We start from the raw sequence: 20,609 nt of genomic DNA on the forward strand, positions 1-20,609 counted from the left end.
CTAAAAAAGAAATACATTTTCTCCCCTAAATATTAATATGTTTAAAGGTGATACCCTCTTATATATCTTGAAAGGTCCTCAGAAAGTAAAAGAATCTTTCACAACTGAAGTGACATCGCTACTGATCATTCAAAATCCCGAATTAAACTTCTGATCAAATGCTTTCTCTAAAACATAAAATGAAATCCTTTGTTGTTTCATGAGAAATACTCGTCATTAGAGTTTTGTGTCAACGTTCCATGAGATGAAAAAGTATATAATTATGGTCACAGTTAGCCTTATATTGTTATACTTGCATTTAGGAAATTGAATTGTAAAATTAAAGATGTAGAAAACAATGCTCCAAATCACTCAGTAAATAGTAAGAAATAAATTGTGGTGAAACAGCAGAGGCCACCCTGCGTTACTTTGCTTCTTCCACCCCCAGGCTGAAATAAGCCCGAGTCTCCTCTTTAAGTAATAGCCTTGTAAACACAATCCGCACCCCCCATGCCATAACTGCCTGCCATTTCTCTCCATCAGTATTAAGTCAAGGTAATAGTTAAAGAGTGTTAAGAAATTAATCTCACAGAGTGAGTAATCTTGGGCTACAGATAGATACATTTCCAGGTCAGTTTAGTTACTTTACCTAAGATCCTTTTGGGTACAGCTTACTCTAGCCTCCTCTTCAGGATTGTACATTTTAATTCCATCCTGCTTCTTTACCCCTAGGCCAGGTAGCTCTCACTCAACATCTCTAGATAATAAAGAATTCAGGTTCTCTCTATCACATCATCTAGGCACAATCTGAATTTTCATTAGATTGCAGGGATTAGGTCATACCCATAACCATAATTTTAGGGCCTCCATTAGCTCACATTTCACTAATGTGTAAACTAGAAAAAGTACCTCTTTGGCAAATGTATGCCCTTAGGTTCAAGGCTTGGCGAGTGGATCATGGGCTGGATTTCAATCCCTTTTCTCCCATGGCTGGACACAGCCCTGCCTGGCAACTGTGTGTATCTTGCACAGAAGGTTGCACCAGGCAGGCAGTGGATATATTTATACAGACGGAATATAGGGAACACCTAAATTTAACTAAATTGCAGGCCATGCCTTCACAATTTAGGGTAATTCCTCCATCCCTCTGGTTTTTAAACCCAGAAGTCTCTCATGGTGAAAGAGAGAGTCAGATGTGCCTTGATTTGAATACCCACTGGTGCTACCTGTTACCTGGCAGCTTTTGAAACCCTGGATAAATTCCTCCATTAAAGCTTCCTCATTTGTAAAAGAGGAATACTATTTACGTAGTCTGCTGTGAAGGTTAAAGAAAATTATGTATGCAAAGCACATTTGGCGTTGTAGAATACCAAAACATCCTATTGTCTTTCACTGTATTTGTCCTTTAGCCTACTTTCTCTACTTATTTGGATAGCTGTTTTCCTCTGGAAAGAACAGAGCCTAAAACTCTGTGTTCAGTTCTGTTCTCCTCTGTCAGATATTAATTATCATCATAATAATAGTTAACATTTATTAACTGCTTACTGTATCTAGGGACTATTCCAAACCCTTCCATGTATTATCTCATTTAATGCTTACACCAGCTTTTTGAGAGAGGGACAGATGTGGTCAGCGGTTTACATTTGATGAAATGAATCTGAGAGAGGATAAGTCACTTAACCCAAATTACACAAATAACTTGGCTGAGAGGGATTGGAATTTAGGCTCTTCTACGCTAGAATCCTCATTCTTTCTTTCTTTTTTTTAAAAATTAGGTGAGGTGGTAAGCCACCCAAATCCATTTTCTCCCATCTCTGCCCTGTTCTGTGCCCCAAGAGAGTGGCCTCAGTGGATTCTATCACCCAGGCGTCCTTGCCCTCTGGTTTGTAGTTGGGCTTGGCCGGTGTGGGGAAGTGTCAGGAGATTAAAGGTGGGAGAAAGAGACCAGTTAGGATATTTCTTCTCGCCAACTGCCCTTTGCCTTGGCACACTTCTGACAGTGGCCATGTTCTTCTGTGGTCACAGCTGCAGCTTTCACCAAGCTCTGGTAACGTTAGTTCCTCCCCCATCTCTTTCTGCTTTTGTAGACATAGGATAGAGTCCTTATTCTTAACTACTCAAATTATACTATCTCCCAGGAAGTCTCTGATTCATTACAGGTGAGCGTTCGTCCTTGTGAACATTTACATCTATCATCTAAAATTTCTCTGCTTTGTGATCAAAGAGAACGGAATGCTCCATACAAAGAATGCAGAAGAGAACATGGGTTCTCAGGAGAGCTGTGGTTGAGATGGTGGGTTCTGGATTCTGAGTGCCGGAGTTTGAATCCTCTTGCTGTGGGACTTTGGGCAAGTTGCTTAACCTCCATTGCCCTCCATGCCTGTTTCTTCATGTGTTAAATGGGAGTTAAAAAAAAAATCTACTTAATTAGCTTTTTTGGGTGAGGATTAAGTATTGTAAATACATGTTTAAAAAAAAAAGCATTTTGAATAGCGCCTGACATACATAAAGACCTCAGCAAAAGTTGACATATTAGTATGCATATTTTCATTTATGACCTAGCCACCATATTTCAGATTACAGTGTACACCCAAAAGTATGCCATACCTTAGGAATTCTTGTTATAAGGAAACTGAATTTAATAAAACCAATGATCGGGGTGATTACATTTTACTAAATTATCTTTTCGGAAAAACATAAGACCCCTGGATATTTTTAAACAGGGAGCTTACTCATACATATAAAATGGAATGATTTATGAAACGTAAATATTTTTCAGAAAAAAATTCACTAATTTACTTATTGCTGCATAGCAAGTTACCCCAAAACTTAGTGGTTTCAAACAGCAAACATTTATTATCTCACAGTTGCTGTGGGTCAGGAATATGCAGGAGCCTCTGCTTGAAGATCTCTAACACAGCTCAAAAGAGGGAGGAGTTGCTTTCAAGCTTGCTCACATGGCCTAAGTCCCTCCCTGGCTATGGCTAGTGAGATCAGTTCCTTACTACTTGGGCAAAGAATTACTCAAAATATGATAGTTGGTTTCCGCCAGAGCAATGGCAGAGAGAGAATATGAATGAGATAGGGTGAGAGATGGCAAGTAAAACGGAAGCCAGAGTCTTCTTATAATAGGAAGTCATTTCTCGAGGTTAGTTTATATCACTTTTGCTGTATTCTGTTTGAGGCAAGTCACTAGTTCCACTCCACATTGGAGGAGGGATTACACAAGGGCATTCATCTCAGAAGGCAGGCGCCTTTGGGGCCATTTGAGGGACTGCCTACCTGAACTGAAATGGAGGAAAGCAAGAGATACCTATTCATCCATTTTGTCAAACCCAAATTATTAGTTAAGGATCAATTTCTGAAATGTTATCGATTTAGAAGTTTCTTATTAGATTTCTCTTCTCCATGCTTAAGTATAATTTTCATGACTGTGTGCTCCTTTAAAATCATTCTCCTTTCAATATTTAGTATAACTTTCCCTGGATGCCCATCTTTTCCTCCTCTTCCATTAGCTTTTCACCTATGTTTCCCACCAAAAATGTTCAGGAAAGAGACAGACTGCATTAAATCAAGAGCATAATTATTTCCATTGCCCCAGATGTGATGCATATGGTTGGGGAACTGAGTCCTTTCTTTGAACTGGATTTAATTAAAAGACCATGAAATCAGTATTAAGATGGGGTCAAGTTTTTTTAACAGTACTATGAGACTGTAGATTAGAACAAGAGAAATTGCATCCAGAAATGACTTTATGGGTGTCAGCTGAGTAGCCTACGTGATACTTGAAGCTTTTCTAGGATGCTATTTTTCTGCCTGCTTATATGCATTGAAAAAATTGTCAAAATGTGTCAGAAACATACTTGCTCTCATTTTTGCACACTAACAGTAGTAAAGTTGGAAGCTGGCAGAGTTTGAACATTAATATACATTTCTGTGAGTTTAAGAAGCAATTTATGATTTTTCCTCACCTTTCCACATTCCATTCCATTACGGAAATGGGAAGATTTAATGGTCTTATAATATGCTATATCTTCTACATTTCTACTTCAGTGTTCAAATAAAGCTCTTGCCACTGGCATCTGGGAATATCAAGAACATTCTAGACACTCTTATATATGTATTTAACTAACCTGACTTTGTGTCTTAATCTGGCTCTGCAGACAGAGAGTAAACCCAGGGAGTGCCCCATCCTTATCTTATGTACCAGCCACACTAAAATTATTGATTACTGTCTCCACACCCATTGATTCTGGCAGTGGCAAAAATACAATGTACAGGCTAGTATTTTTTAAAATAAAGGTAGGCCCATTTTGTTTTAATGTATTACATAGGCAACAAAGGAAAAAGTAAGTGTAGTCCCATTTTTCATTCCACTCTTTTTTCCAAAGTCCTCACTTTAGCATATGTATATACTTTCAGGATGGTTCTATGCATCCACAAACAGCTATATCTAACTAACCCATTGGGTCTCATATATCTTACGTGGCCACCTGGCATCATAACATGCATTTTGTGTTGTAAATTGTTTTATTTGCTTAACAATATATCTTCAGTAACTTTTTCAGGGCAGTATATATAGATATAATATTATAAACCATGTTACTAGCTATGTGATATTCTATATATAATAATAGCTGTATAGCATAATTGAGGTATGATTAATTTAACCAGTCTGACACTGATGAACACTTACATTGTCACCAACTTTTCCCTACTAAAACAATGCTACTGAAAACTATTTTTGCCTGCTTGTGAGATTTTTGTATGACAAATTCCTTTTGAATCAAACAATACATGCATTATACATTTTTTATAGAGATTGCCAAGTTGTTAGTGAGCTACAAGAGAACAAAGATAGATAACAATATCAAGAAAACAACACATGAACAAAACGAGAATTTCAACAATGAGACAGAAATCATAAAAAAGAACCAAACAGAAATTGTGGTGCTGAAGAATACAATAGAAATAAAGAATTAAAAACTCAATGGAGGGCTTCCCTGGTGGCGCAGTGGTTGGGAATCTGCCTGCCAATGCAGGGGACACGGGTTCGAGCCCTGGTCTGGGAAGATCCCACATGCCACGGAGCAACTGGGCCCGTGAGCCACAATTACTGAGCCTGCGCGTCTGGAGCCTGTGCTCCGCAACAAGAGAGGCCGCGATGGTGAGAGGCCCGCGCACCGCGATGAAGGGTGGTCCCCACTTGCCGCAACTAGAGAAGACCCTCGCACAGAAACGAAGACTCAACACAGTCATAAATAAATAAATAAATAAATAAATAAATAAATAAATAAACAAACGTGAATTTCTAAAAAAAAAAAAAAAAAAAAATGGAGAACTTCAACAGCAGACTTGATCAATCAGAAAAAAGAATTATTGAATTTCAAGGCAAATCACCTGAGCTAGAGGAGGACAGTGGTCCACAAGGCTCATTGCAGACAACATGGAGGAAATGTGTGCAAGCCAGAAGAGTGCCCCAGAGGCAGCGTCCGGGCCATGGGTGTGGCAGGGAGGCCTGGGCTTTCGCCTCCCTCTGGTTCCTAGGAAGCTGGCCAGCAGTCAGTGCAGGAGCAGCAACAGCAGAGGTGTCGGCTCCAGCACATCTTCCTCCTCTGCTTCAGCCTGAGCTGGGGGTGTCCAGGTCACCCAGGTGGCTGGAAAGGGGGTCAGCTGCCCAAGAATGGGAATTCTCTTCACCAGGATATGGAGACTCTTCAAGCACCAGGAGCACAAAGTTATTGTTGGGGTGGATAATGCAAGGAAAAGTATCATCCTTTACCAGTTTTCTGTGAATGAAATTGTACATACATCCCCTACAATAGGAAGTAATGTAGAAGAGATAGTGATTAATAATGCATGCTTCCTCATGTGGAATACTGGTGGCCAAGAATCTCTTCATTCTTCCTGGAACACTTACTGTAGTAACAGAGATTTTTGTAAATAGTTGTTGTGGACAGTACAGACCAAGAATTTCTGTAATTAGAGAACTCTATAAAATGTTACCCATGAGGACCTAAGGAAAGCTGGATTGCTGATTTTTGCTAATAAACAAGATGGTAAAAAGAATGCATGACTGTAGCAGAAATCTCCCAGTCTTTGGAACTAACTTTTATTAGAGATCACCAGTGACATACCCAGGCATGCTGTGCTTTTACTGGGGAGAGACTATGCTAAGAAATTGAATGATTTCACAATTTAAGATTAGATGATCTCTACTGACCTCTCCTCACAGACTTTGTATAAGCCAAGTGTCGGACTTTACCTGAAAGCTGTAAAAATGAATGGTTTAGATATATATATATTTAGATATATATATAAACTAATTTTTCTTCTTATAGAAAAAGTTTAAGACCACTTATTTGAAAGCAAACATGAAGTCTCACCTTCCAATCCGCTTTCTCATTAGCTCCTTCCAAACCAAGGGCTTAAAGCTGTGATTGACATTTTTCTTATCATAAGTCCTCTCGGGACATTATATAGTCTGTGCTAGGTAGAAAGGGAAAGGAAGACATTTTTAACTTTGAGAGCTTTATTATCAGTATAACCCTCCCTTGTTGAATGTTGTTCTCTTCTTGTTATATTTAGTCAAAAGACAAATCAGCACACATATTCAGTTTCCAATATTTTAAAATGTAATATAACTTACGAAAAGTATTTTGCATAAGGTTGTTTATGTATTATGTATATACTTCAAGTTAATGCTTTATGTTCTAAAGAAAAGCAAATTACACAAAAGTTAATATTCTTAGTTATGACCATAATGAGATGAGTATGGGTATTGGTTTTAAGTGCCATTTTATACTTTTTCCCTATGTTCTCTGTATTATACTAACCAATCCCCCAAATCACTGAGCTGCTCTTAAAATAATAATAAAGAAGAAGGAAAAATCTTGACATTGTGTACCTACTGTTTTGTTGATCAAATCACATACATGAAACTAAGTAATCCAACTGAGTGAAATATCAAGTTCTTGGCTTAGTATTACTAATGGGCAGAATTGCACATTGAGCAATTATCAGATTGTTGCCTTTATTGGACCCTATGCCATCTAAATTACTAAATAAACTGTTAATCCATTAATCAGCCTATCATTAATTGTATTTAAAATTATCAAGTGATTTTTTTCAGCATTAATTAAAAACTGTTGTGTGAAACATGTCTACCCAGAAAAGTATCACTATAAATATTACCAAATAATTTAGCTAGAGTCTTCTTAGGTATTAAATCATATGTCCAGCATTTAAAGTGAATTTGAGATTAAACGTAAAACATATTTTCTAAGCAACAGAGATAATTTTTTAATTTGAAAATTTCTTATTAGGAGTTGGAATAGTTTGACAATTATTTAAAAAAAAAAACCAAAAAACAATTTTTAATGCTTTTAAGAATTTGGTTTAATAATTGATCAAGATGATATATTATTTTCAGTAAGAAGTAACTTGGCCCAAAATACCTTTCATGTTTTCTTAGGGTATTTTCTTTCAGTAGCTGAAAGTTGAAGGTATTTCTATTGTAACTGTAAACAAACTTATACTTAATGTGTTAAAACATATTCTTGAGTATTCAGTATATCTTTCATGCCTTGAAAATCTGAAAGCTACTCCAAACTGGCATGTTTTAGAATATTCAAGAAAAAAATAATAACCACTTTTAATACCAGCCTTTTAGATTTCATGAAGATTTTGATGAGGAATAATATTACATGCTATAAGCACTGACAGAACTTTGAAAGTTCCCTTCTATGAAATATAAACTACCAATATCTAAATCCAAGGCAACCATGGGAGATCAGTGTTTAACACTGGATGTTTTGTGTTTCATATTTATACTATAATTGTCAAAATGCAAGTATAACATTTTAATACTTGTCAATGTGCTTTTACAAAAGTAAATCCTAAGTTACTAAGCTTTCAAGACAAGTCATTTGAAATTATACACTCAGATTGAAGAAAAAGGAAAAAGAATGAAAAGCATAAAAAAAAAAATCCTATAGGACTTATGGGACACTATCAAAATGAAAAAACATATGAACTATGGAAGTCCCAGCAAGAGAAGAGAGAGAAAAAGACAAAGCTTATTTAAAGAAATAATGAATTAAAACTTTCCAAAACTTGGAAGGGAAATGGACATCAAGTATCATGAAGCTCTAAGGACTACAAAGAGGGTCAATCCAAAGAAGACTACACCCAGACACACTATAATAAAATTGTCAAAATTCAAGGAAAAGGAGAGAACTATGAAAGCAGCAAAGAAAAGTGGCATTGCACCTAACTAAAAGCTTTTGCTCAGCAAAGGAAACAAAATCAACAGAGTGAAAAGGCAACCTACAGAATGGGAGAAAATGTTTATAAACCATATATCAGATAAGGGATTAATATCTAAAATATATAAGGAACTTATACAACTCAGTAGCAAAAACCCAAATAACCCAATTTAAAAAACGAGCAAATGACCTGAATATACAGTTCTCCAAAGAAGACTTACAAATGGCCAACAGGTATATGAAAAGGTGCTCAGCATCACTAGTCACCAGGGAAATGCAAATCAAAACCACAATGTGATATCACGTCACACCTGTTAGAATACCTTTTATCAAAAGTCAAAAGATAAGTGTTGGCAAGTATATGGAGAAAAGAGTACCTTCGTACATTGTTGGTGGGGATGTAGATTGGCATAGCCATTAGGGAAAACAGAATGGAGAGTCCTCAAAAAATTAGAACTATGGTAATGATCCAGCAACTCTACTTCTGGGTATATATCCGCAGGAAATGAAATCAGTATGCCAAAGAGATATCTCTGCACTCCACTCCCACGTTCATTGCAGCATTATTCACAATAGCCAGGATATGGAAACATCCTAAGTGTCCATTGATGGATGAAGAAAATGAGATATATGTGAGATATGTATGTATATATACACACACACATATACACGCAATATATGATTTCATTTAAATGTGGAATCTAAAATAGTCAAACTCATAGAAACAATAGAACGTTGGTCACCTGGGGTTGGGTGAAGGGAGAAGTGGGGATATATTGGTCAAGGAGTACAAAGTTTCAGTTATAGAAGATAAGTGATAGAGATCTAGTATACAGCAATGTGACTATAGTCAACAATACTGTATCTTATACTTGAAATTTACTAAGAGAGTAGATCCTGTGTCCTCGCTGAAAAGTAAGAAAAGAAAAAGAAAATGGAGAGTGCGAAGTGATAATTAGCTGGATTGTGTGATTATCTCACAGAGAATATCTATATGAAAACATCAACTTGTACACTTTAAATATATTCAACTTTTATTCGTTAATTATACCTTAATAAAGCTGGAAAAAAAGATTAGAAAGAGGCAGTGGTATACAGTAGTTAGGTGCACCAGCAACTTTACAACTGGTATCAGGCAGAACTTTGTTCAAATGCTAGCTCCTCTACTAAGTAGCTCTATAAATTTGTGCAAGTTAATAAATCGCCGTCAGCCTCACTTTCCTCTGCTCATATAATGGCTGTAGTAATAATAATACCTATTGCATAAGGATGCTTAAAATATTTAGCACAGTGTCTGGTCCACGTTAAGTATTTATTACTTTTATTATAGAGCCTTAATCGAATGACAAATGAACTGCTTGAGTTTTAATCATGGTCTGGTATGAGTCTAGGTTATTGATCCAAGTTGGTAAATTCAATGTCTTCTGAACTTTACCCCAGCCATGTCCCTTACTATATTGGATACCTCTCAAATATATATTTTATATCTATATTCTGACTCTTGTCCCAGGCCCATATTGTCTTGTCCGTGCTTTCAAGTCATTTAACATTCTCAAGGAATAGTAATTCAACAGATATAGATGGATTTTTAAGATTTTGCTGATCTGTTTTATTATGGCTTATTGACATATAAATGTGCTAATAAATGTTTAATAACTGGCTATCTAGAAAAATGCATACATGCATGTATGTGCATGATTGTAAATTTCACTAACAGAGTATGTATAGCACACAATTTACAAATAAAATATACTCTATCATAAATTCCATATAATCAATTGATTCTCACTGAATGCTGTCTTTGTTTTTGGTGAGCTTGTGTATTCATAGCCAACCTGTGGTTGTAATTAACAAATGAGTGTAGTTCTGGCATTGAGTGTTGACTGATATTTTTGTTTCTATTAGTGAATAAGATGAAAGTGAAAAAATGGAAAGTGTCAGAACATAGCATGTTCATCAGTGATGTGAGTGACTTTTCTGCTGAATCACCCAATAGTTTTTGAATGCTGGAATAGTAATTCCTCAATTTTTTGTGCTATTTAGAGCGTAATGGTCACAGACCTAATTTTAAAGTTCAATCAGCATTAAGATTTTCTCTATCATGTTTTTGCTAGGCAATAAAACCAACAACAAAAATAAATAAAGCAAGCCATTATTTGTAGTATTTACCAATTTCTGTGGTGTAAATATTCCAGGACTCCATGGCCAAGTTCAAATGACCCACATGATGTCACTGAACATAGAGTTGAGATATGTAGCAGTAAACATTACAGATAATATTCCCACCACACAGACACAATCAATATAAACAACCTCATGTATAAATAATAGTATAATATAAATAATTAACTGATGAGTTTTGAGTTTTTATTTCTTTGGTTTTAATATAATTTGCCTAATTCTAAATTTATATAACTTATTTTTTAATGGCTTGCAAAATTTTTTAAAATGTAACAATTGACTCTCAAGAGCCATCTCAAGCACAACACTGTTATAAATGTTGTAGTATTTGCCCTTTTTTTTTTTTTTGGCCGCACTGCACAGCTTTGGGGGATCTTAGTTCCCCAACCAGGGATTGGACCTAGGCCCCGGCAGTGAAAATACTGAGTCCTAACCACTGTACTGCCAGGGAATTCCCGTGCCCTCCATTTTTAAAATAGCCTTCCATAACTCCTCTTCTCCCTCTGGCCACTTCTACCTATATCTCTGTTTTCTATTTTTATCAGCCAAAAATCTTTAAAAGTTACATTTATCCACTCTCCCCATTTCTTTATTTCCCATCAACCCACTACAATTTAGCTTTCTGCCCCATTCCTCCATAAAAACAGATCTGGCTAAGGTTACCAGTGTCTCTAAGTTAAATAGATTTTACTATTCTCATTTTATTTGACCTCTTAGCAGCAATGTTTACTGTTGACAAATGACTCAATCCTTCCTGAAAACTCTTTTCCCTTAGGTTCTACAATACTTATTTTGCTTCTCTGCTTCTTTGCCCATTCTTTCTCTTCTCCTTTGCAAATGCATCTTCCTCAACCCAGCTGTTATATTTTGTAATCAAGATTGTTCCTAGACCCCACTGGCTTCTAATTCTATAATCCTTCCCAAGATTTCAATTACCACATATATTCAGATGACTAAAAAAAAAAAAAATATATATATATATATATACACATGTATATATCCCCCCAATTTTTAAAGTGTAAAATTTGTATTTGTATACCATCACCACAATCAAGATAATGAACATATCCTTTACCCCCAAAAGTTTCCTGGTGTCCATTTATAATCTCTCTTTCCAGCCAATGCAACCACCATTCCCCAAGCAACCACTTATCTGCTTCCTGTCACTATAGACTAGTTTGCATTTTATCAAGGTTTATATATATATATATATAAATGGGATCCTACACTCTATTTTCTGGCTTTTTTCACTCAGCGTAATTATTTTAAGATTCATCTATATTGTTGCCTGTATTAATAATTTATCATTATTGCTGAGTAGCATTCCATTATATGGATACACTGAAATTTGTTCATTCATTCACTTATATCAATAAGACATTTGGGTTGTTTCCAGTTTGAGATTATTACAAATAGAGCTGCTATGAACATTTATGTATAAATCTTAGTAGGGAACATATGCTTTAATTTCTGTCGGGTAAATACCTAGGAATGCAAAGGCTGATTTGTATGGCAGGTTTATTTTTAACATTATAATAAATTGCCTACTGTTTTCAAAGTGGTTGTGTAATTTTGCATTCCCACCAGCAGTGTATCTGATTTCTGCATCCTTACCAATGCGTGGTATTTTCAGTCTTTTTAACTTTAGCCTTTCTAGTGGGTATGTAGCAGTATCTTATTATGGTTTTAATAGACATTTTATTAATGGCTAATGATCTTGAGCATAATTTAATGTGCTTATTTGCTGAGTTTCTTTTTTTACATTTTCAAATATTTTGCCCATTTTTAATTCAGTGTTTTCTATTCTAACAAGTTATAAAAGTGTTTTTAGATATTTTAGAAGTTCTTGGTCAGATATTTGCTTTACAAATATTTTCTCCAAGTCTATGGCTCATCTTTTCACACTTGTATCATTGCCTTTTTAAGATATACTTTTGATGAACCATTATTTACTGAGTATTTTTTTATTTGTTTTTGTTGTATTTAAGATATCTTTGTTAAATCCAAGGTTGTTAAGATTATCTCCTGTTTTCTTCTAAAAGTTGTATGATGTTCATTTCTCTATTTGGGTTGTGATACATTTTCTATTAATTTTTATACATAGTGTGATTGAGGTTGAAGTTAAATTTTTCTTTTGTCTATCTAATATTTCCAGCACCATTTTCTCAAAAGATCATCTTGTCACCAGAAATTACCTTGGCAAATTTGTTCAAAAATTAATTGACTATATATGAGTGACTCTCTATATGGAATCTTTCCTATTCCATTGATCCATGTGTCTGTACATCCATATACACTGCACTGCCCTGATTATTGTATCTTTTTTTCAGCTTTATTAACATACAATTCGACAGAAAACATTGTATAACTTTAAGGTATACAACGTGTTGATTTGATACACTTATATGTTGCAAAATGATTACTACATTTGGGTTGTTTCCAGTTTGAGATTATTACAAGTAGAGCTGCTATGAACATTTAGCATTAGCTAATACATCTGTCACATCACATAATTACCATTTCTTTTTTGTAGTGAGAACATGTAAGATCTAGAATAAGTCATGAAATGAGGTAGTAAGTCTTCCAGCTTTATTCTTTTTTTTTTTCCAAATTGCATATATATTAATATGTAAGTAAAGGGGTACACTATAGCAATTATTAAGATAATTCTGATGATCCTCAGTATTCCATTGCTGGACCTATCCATTGCTCATTGTCTTCAATGGATTTCTTTTTCCACTTTATTTTCCAAATGTAGATATGGAGGTGAAAATTACATAAACCAAAAAATGGTAAACGGAAGCCTCCTTCTTGGGGTACTCAATTTTAATTGCACTAGGTCAATATTAATGAAGTTTAGCCAGGGCATTTATCTGCCAAGAATATTGTGACATAAATTCATGGCTTGGAAAGGCTACCTAAAGGAAATTCCTGAGATTCCAGGCCACTATATTATTATATTTTATTAATTTGATGAGATAAAAGTGACTACTAATGAATATATTGCACCATTCTCTTCTCAATATGGAAGCAACTTTAACGTTATATCTATACAAGCATAAAAGCAACCAGCTACAATTTGAATAATTCATTCAATCAAGTAACTGGATTTTTTTATGACATCAAATGACCAGTTTGACTTTCACTGAATTGACTGGTTGGTTGACACTTTGAGGAGCATTAACTTGTCATCCTCATCATTACCATGAAATAGTATTTATTAAGCATCCACAGTTGCAAGTGATATAAAGTTAGCCAAATAATTGTAGACTCTGCCCTTTAGGAGTTTATGATCTGGAAACTCAACATATCCAGATGAGCTAGATGCCATTTAGCAGAGTACTGCTTGTAGGACTTTGAGAAATGCTACTAAGTGGCTGTAAAAGATCAATTTTCTACACAAAGTGCCAAACTATGGACTAGAAAGTAAAGTAGTGCACATGATGGGTGCGGGTAAGTGATCTTCTCACTTGAGATGGTGTTATTTGGGCTGAATTTCAACTAGAGATATCCTCTCCCTTCAAAAGATTGAAGCAGCACTTTAGAGAGAGAAAATGACATGTCTGAGCTTATCAAAAGCAAATGAGTCCTTCGGGAATCTAGGAGTGAGTAATGATGGTGGGGGATGCAGCAGGGAAAATGGTATTTTTGGCATCAGAATAACTAGGCTCTATTCCAGCTTTGTCCCTCATGGGTGGGCACTGGGTAATTTATTTAACTTCTCTGCATCATAGTTTAGTTATTCACCTATAAAATGAGAAAGCTGTAATCATGTTTATGCCTTCATGATATTTGAAAATTGTGCAGAGATCCTGCAATGAAAAGTGAACCCAAAATGAATTTATACAAGAACAGTCACAATAATGAATGTTTCTAACTAGGCTGAGAGGGCTATACTTTTGAAGGAAATTAAGAATTTGTATGAAATGCAGTTTTAACTTTTAGAGAGTATTTATGGGTTGCAATAGATTTACCTCTTAAAAATTACTCTTTTATAATGCAGTTAAAGTATTTTGTTACATGGTTCATTTAGAGCTTATTCTTTGCTGTTACAAATGAAATATGTCTAATCAATAGTTTATCTATTAGAATTTTTGGGGAGGAATCACAGAATGTAAGATTCGGGAAGCCCATTAGAAATAATGTGATCCTATTCTTTATATGAGAACATAAGGAACCTTTGAGAGTGAACTACTTGCCCAAGGTTGAACGATAAGCTAATAGGAAAGCCAGTACTAGAATCCAGGTTTCCTGTTTATTTCAGTACTTCTGTAAAGTATTTCTGTCTTATAATCTTTCATTTCTAGAAAGTGTGTCACAATGGACAACCACTTTACGAACTCAGAAGGGACAGCTGGTATTTGTGAGTGGGCATTACTGTGTGCCAGGTATAGTGCTAAAGGTTGGGCATATGCTATTTCAAATAGTCCTCACACAATCCTGAGGAGACATTAGCAACTATTCAACAGATGAGGAAACAGGATGAGAAAATTTAAGTAACTTACTCAAAGTCACACTACTAGAAGTAGTTGAGTGAAGGTTCATGTTCCAGTCTGTCTGACACAAAAGCCCATCTTTCCACTACATCGTACCCTCTCCCTGGGAAAGTGCCATTACCATTTTGAAAATTCTTCAGGGCCCAACTAGATGAGTCAGCAGCACTAATCGGACAAGACATTGGGAAGTTCATCTTAAATTCTGTTTTTTCTTCCCATGCTCTTCTTCCACATTTTAGTGATCGTGTCCATTCTTAGACATCCAGCTCTACTCAAGCTGTTCTTAGTATCCTTTATGGGCCTGGCTTCCTCAGACAATATTTAAAATTACATTTTCTCATGATTATTCCATATTTATCTGTTGCATTACTTTTTCTCCATTTAAACTCCTGATTGCCTAATTAACTTTAGTATTTATTTGGAAGGAAAATAATATGATGTTTACACTATGCAGATGTGATAGAGGCTTACTGTATTTTTTTTTCTTCCAGACATTATTCCATCTGCCCAATGACATAAAACAATCAACGTGACACCTTTTCCACATCCATTAGGTAAGAACTGGGACCTCCTTGTCTAGTTTCAGTGCATCAAACTGAAACTATAACTGAAAAAACACAAGCTGAAGGAATTTAGGAACAAATAGCCTGAGAACAATCTATTTATTTGCTGTTCACAGGAAGAATATGGGTGGAGTTTGCAATGCCTATTATTTAAACTCTTGGTAATGTTGTTTACATTAAATAAGATAATGAGTATAAAATGCTTAGCACATATGTAGATGCTTAAAAAGACTTAGTTATCATATATTGCTTTGGATGCTACAAAAAGTTGCAGAAACTAAAGAGCATCTGATTAAATTTGGAATGGAGAAAGGTCCATTTAGGTTTGAGTTATTTTCTGAGTCAATATCTATTTAGAGACTGACTGTGTGTGTTTGTGTGTGGCGGGGGAGACTAGCTAATTAAGCGGATGCAATATAGAAGTTCTAGATTATTATATAAGTCAAACTGATATGATCTCAATTTTTCCTTTATATTTGGGATAAGTTAGTAAAAAGTATTTGTACCTAATTATATAATAACTAAATCCTGAGGCCCTTAACTGTCAAAGATTAAATGTTTTCTTACAGGCAGATATATGTGAAAAAAAAATATTGTTGCTTGTCTCCAATGAAACACGTTTAAATGTAAGGATGAAACCTGCACATTTGCATGACCTGATTACTCATAATAGGAGAGAATACTGTATATTTTAATATATAATTAAATTCAGCAAACAACACAGCAAAAACTGTTCATTCTCATTCTGATGAAAAATAGTTCTTAAAATATCCAGGATTGCATCTACCTTGAGATATGTAACGAAAGCCTATATTTGGCTTTAAAATCATTGATCTGATTTGGAGCTGTCGGGCAGGTGTGTTAATATAGACAGTGTTTCTGGCCAGGGCAGTGTCTATTTTGCCTGAGCAGACTGCTCTGCCATCACTGCCTATTTATAGAACAATGTAGAACAGGGTAGGCATATCTGCAGGGCAAAACATTATTTTATCTCAATTGTAGGGTTGCATATTAACCTGGGAGTAGGAAGCTATCCTTTCCTATCACCTACTTTGAAATCAAATGCATAGAGTAATTTTTCACCTTTTGTAAATCTATCACTCGTATTTCTTTCTTGAAAGCTACTACCATGTTATCTCATATTTAGCTGAGTGAGTACATACTTGTTCCAACGCTTTAGGGAGTTTCACTATGTATAAAGCTCAAAATTTAATGAAATTAGACTTTAGATAAGGGGTAATATAAAAGTAAGATTTCTTTTTGTAAATATTTGATATATTAGCCCAGAGAAAACTAGAAAAACAGGAGATCACTGAGAAAATTTGGCATTGTATATAACCATTTTTATACAGTGGCTTTGACAAATAGGCATGTCCCACTCCTCTACAGAAATGCTAAATATATATTACTAAACACAGTGATCAGACAAAATAGTGATTTAGGAGAGCAACTGATTGATTGGTTAAATTTTCAGAGAGTTATGTTATTCAGTGATCCAAATTAGTGGTGTACTTTGAAAATTTTGAGGGGGGAATAAAATTGCAGACAACCTATCTTCAGCTAATCAGATCCTTGAGCATGATTTTGAGACATGTTTGATGATGTGTTAATCTCTTTGAAAATGATGAGGTAGTAACTTGAAACAGGGTCTGGAGAATCCATATAATTCAAAATATGTGCTTGATCACAACCTGGCCTCATTCAGTCTAACCAATAAGCATTTACTGAAGTACTCTGGTTTGGGAAAGGTCATTGTATGATATAAGACACAGTGGAGTCTCTATGAATGTGTGTGTAAATGTGTCTCTGTTGTGGGATGATAGAGGAATTGATATTATTATCAGTATAAAAGAAACTAAACACTATCACTTCTATAAGAAAATATCTCCTATTCAGCATCTCCTTCTTCCCTTATTTCCAGTATCATGCTGCTTTTAACACAGAAAATAGAGAAGTAGGAGACAGACTGGCTAGTCATGGTTAAAAAACTTTCTGTTGATGCTAATAAGTTAATGAACAGACAAAAGGGCTTTCTTGGCCTTCCCCTTCATGCAAGGCACACAAAAAAGACATTATAAAAGACAATGAAAAATAACCCCTGATTTCAATCACTTCTTTTTTTTTTTTCTTCTGACTGCTCTTTTGTCTCAAAGAACTGTGTCCAATCTGGCCTCATTTCTCCCACAATGTGCCTACTGTGTGGCATCCACATTGTGTAGCCAAAAAAAAATGGAGTTTAGAAACAAATTTGAGCTCCACCACTGTATGATCCTAGGCAAGTTGCTTAACATTTTCTGATACTTACTTTACAAACTGAAAAAAAGATTATGCGAGGATATAATGATCTCTACAGAATTAGTTTACCATGTGTGAAATTCTAGTGCTCATAAACTTCTGTTTACCTCTTCCTCAGCCATAAGGATTTTGGTTCAAGTGTTTATCTGAATTTCAAATCATACCTGATTAGGATAGTTATAAATAGGAGGGGGAACTATGGACTACACATGAAATTGGAAAGTAAAGGAAATAAGGAAAATTAAACCAGCCTTAGGATTCTCTTCCTCTGTTAGACATGAGAAAGCTAAGTAGTGGCAGAGTCAAGGAGTAGGATTCACTCTTCCATAATCTCCACTGGCCACTTACATATATGGTTACTCTTAAATAAGAATACTTTTTAAACCAAAACAATGTGCTGGCTATGTAAATGCAACGTCAAGATGAGTGTCCTATAACACTCTTACAACTAGATAAACATAGGTAGAACAATGAAATTGGACCCCTATCTTGCACGAATCACAAAAATTAGCTCAAAATGGATCAAAGACTAAAACCTAAGAGAGTCAGTGATACCATAAAACTCCTTGAAGAATCTCCTTGCCATTGGTTTTGGCAATGACTTTTTGGATATGACACCAAACGAACAAACAACAAAAGCAAAAATCAACAAATGGGACTACATCAAGCTTAAAAGCTTCCACACAGCAAAAGAAACAACAAACAAACAGAATGAAAAGGCATCGTAAAGAATGGGAGAAAATTTTTACAAACCATATATGAGATAAGCGGTTAATATCCAAAATATATAAACAGCTCATACAACTCAATATATAAAAAAAAGCAACCCAATTAAAAAATGGGCAGAAGACCTAAATGGCCATTCGGATGTCTTCTTTGGAAAAATGTCTAACAGGTACATGAAAAGATGCTCAACATCACTGTTCATCAGGAAAATGCAAATCAAAACCACAATGAAACATCACCTGACACCTGTCAGAATTGCTATCAAGAAGACAAGAGGGGAGAATCTTCAAGATGGCAGAGGAGTAAGCTGTGGAGATCACATTCCTACCCACAGATACATCAAAAATACATTTACATGTGGAACAACTCCTACAGAACACCTACTGAACTCTGGCAAAAGACCTCAGATTTCCCAAAAGGCAAGAAACTCCCCACGTACCAGGGTAGGGCAAAATAAAAAAGAGACAAAAGAATAGGGATGGGACCTGCACCTCTGGGAGGGAGCTGTGAAGGAGGAAAAGTTTCCACACACTAGGAAGCTGCTTCACTGGCAGAGACAGGGGGTGGGCGGGGGAAGCTTCAGAGCCATGGAGGAGAGCAGCAACAGGGGCTGCAGAGGGCAAAGTGGAGAGATTCCTGCACAGAGGATTGGTGCAACCAGCACTCACCAGCCTGAGAGGCTTGTCTGCTCACCCGCCAGGGCAGGTGGGGGCTGGGAGCTGAGGCTCGAGCTTCTGAGGTCAGACCCCAGGGAGAGGACTGGGGTTGGCTGCGTGAACACAGCCTGAAGGGGGCTAGTGCACCACAGCTAGCCGGGAGGGAGTCCGGGAAAAACTCTGGACCTGCCTAAGAGGCAAGAGACCATTGTTTCGGGGTGTGCAAGGAGAAGAGATTCAGAGCACCTCCTAAACGAGCTTCAGAGATGGGTGTGAGCCACGGCTGTCAGCACAGATACCAGAGACGGGCATGAAACACTAAGGCTGCTGCTGCAGCCACCAAGAATCCTGTGTGCAAGCACAGGTCACTATCCACACCTCCCCTCCCAGGAGCATGTGCAGCCCGCCACTGCCAGTGTCCCGTGATCCAGGGAAAACCTCTCCGGGAGAACACACGGTGTGCCTCAGGCTGTTGTAATGTCACACCAGCCACTGCCGCTGCAGGCTCGCCCTGCATTCCATACCCCTCCTTCCCCCCAGCCTGAGTGAGCCAGAGCCCCCTAATCAGCTGCTCCTTTAACCTAGTCCTTTCTGGGTGAAGAACAGACGACAGAGGGCAACCTACATGCAGAGGCGAGGCCAAAACCAAAGTTGAACCCTAGGAGCTGTGAGAACAAAGAAGAGAAAGAGAAATTTCGCTGTGCAGCCTCAGGGGCAGCGGATTAAATCTCCACAATCAACTTGATGTACCCTGAATCTGTGGAATACCTGAATAGGCAATGAATCACCCCAAAATTGAGGCAGTGGACATTGGGAGCAACTGTAGACTTGGGGTTTGCTGTATGCAACTGACTAGTTTCTGATTTATAAGTTAATCTTAGTTTAGTTTTTAGCGCTTGTTATCATTGGTGGATTTGTTTATTGGTTTGGTAGCTTTTTCTTTAAAATTTTAAATTTTAATAATTTTTAAATTTTTTATTTTAATAACTTTATTTTATTTTTTCTTTCTTTCTTTTTTTTGTCCCTTTTCCTCTGAGCCGTGTGGCTGACAGGGTCTTGGTGCTCCGGCCAGGTGTCAGGCCTGAGCCTCGGAGGTGGGAGAGACAAGTTCATGACAGTGGACCACCAGAGACATCCTGGCCACACGTAATATCAATTGGCGAGAGCTCTCCCAGAGATCTCCATCTCAACGCTAAGAGCAGCAAGTTCCAGTGCTGGACACCCCATGCCAAACAACTAGTAAGACAGAAACACAACCCCACACATTAGCAGAGAGACTGCCTAAAATCATATTAAGGTCACAGACACCCCAAAACACACCACCAGATGCAACCCTACCCACCAGAAAGACAAGATCCAGCCCCACCCAGCAGAACACAGGACCAGTCCCCTCCACCAGGAAGCCTACACAAGCCACTGAACCAACCTTCCCCACTGGGGGCAGAC

General features: G+C 36.6%; 2 long non-coding RNA genes and 1 pseudogene across 3 annotated transcripts in view; 1 reads left to right on the forward strand and 2 right to left on the reverse strand.

Annotated features, from left to right (window-relative positions):
• Window positions 1-20,609, reverse strand: part of LOC309652107 — a 430,763-nt gene that overhangs the window by 48,408 nt on the left and 361,746 nt on the right. The gene's annotated exons all lie outside the window — the stretch shown is intronic.
• LOC309652105 overlaps window positions 1-20,609 on the reverse strand; it is a 49,793-nt gene that overhangs the window by 2,511 nt on the left and 26,673 nt on the right. Inside the window, exon 3 of the long non-coding RNA XR_014258582.1 lies at window positions 6,366-6,468. This is a non-coding gene — a long non-coding RNA (uncharacterized lncRNA). The remainder of the gene's footprint in view (window positions 1-6,365; window positions 6,469-20,609) is intronic.
• LOC309652091 (ADP-ribosylation factor-like protein 5A pseudogene) lies at window positions 5,306-6,367 on the forward strand (annotated as a pseudogene). Its single transcript has one exon. The product of its transcript is annotated as an ADP-ribosylation factor-like protein 5A pseudogene (transcript).

The sequence above is a fragment of the Balaenoptera physalus genome (assembly GCF_965194825.1).
Source record: "Balaenoptera physalus genome assembly, chromosome: X".
Taxonomy (NCBI): Eukaryota; Metazoa; Chordata; class Mammalia; order Artiodactyla; family Balaenopteridae; genus Balaenoptera; species Balaenoptera physalus.